The sequence below is a fragment of the Bubalus kerabau genome, chromosome 4 (genome assembly GCF_029407905.1).
Source record: "Bubalus kerabau isolate K-KA32 ecotype Philippines breed swamp buffalo chromosome 4, PCC_UOA_SB_1v2, whole genome shotgun sequence".
Classification (NCBI taxonomy): domain Eukaryota; kingdom Metazoa; phylum Chordata; class Mammalia; order Artiodactyla; family Bovidae; genus Bubalus; species Bubalus kerabau.
The window spans coordinates 1803166-1803935 of NC_073627.1; positions in this window are offsets into that span (position 1 = coordinate 1803166).

The window sequence follows — 770 nt, forward strand, 5'->3', positions numbered from 1 at the left end:
AGTGGAGTAAAGTAAGCCAGGATGGTTACAATGGGAGTTCCAGTTATATAACCTATACTCAGGGTTTCTCCCTCCCCCTTCAACCTCCCCAAATCATGACAGTAAAAAAGTCTCTGCTGCCAATTTTCCCTGGTTGGAGGCAGGGGGCTGGGGAGGGCAAAGCTGCCCACAGCTTAGAAACGGCTATCCTATCATTTCTGGCACAGTCAGGCTTAAGACTTAGTTTCTACATATACTCCTAGTCATAAGACCACTTGCCCGCATTTTGGGTTCAGAAATTAAAGTCCTATTTGTAATAAATTTGTTAACTTTGCTTGTACATGAGCGCCATCAGCTCTTTGGTGTCCAATATTTTCTTTTTCTCTGTTGCTTAAAAAATAAAGCCCTGTTTAGGGAAAGAGACGGCCCCTGCTGCCTCTCTGTCTTCCCCACACCCACGCTAAGCCACCCTTCCCGACCCACACCCCTCCCCTGGGACCACGGGCAGGCTGGAAACTCTGTGACGATGCTTGAGGGAAGCCAAGGGCTTCCTTGGATCCCACATGTTCTCTTTCTCTAAACTGACATTTCCTTTAGATGAAGGACAGCAACCAGCTTCAGCTTCTCCACGAACCCTCTTGCTATTGAACTTTGTTGAAAGACCAGCCGTCCACCATTTCTTTGTCACTGCCTTAATTGGCAGGGCCTCCTGTCTGCACTATCTCTGGTGAGAGAGGGGCCCTCTGCCACTTGGAAAGATAAGAGGCAGTATGAGGAAACAGTCCCCCAGC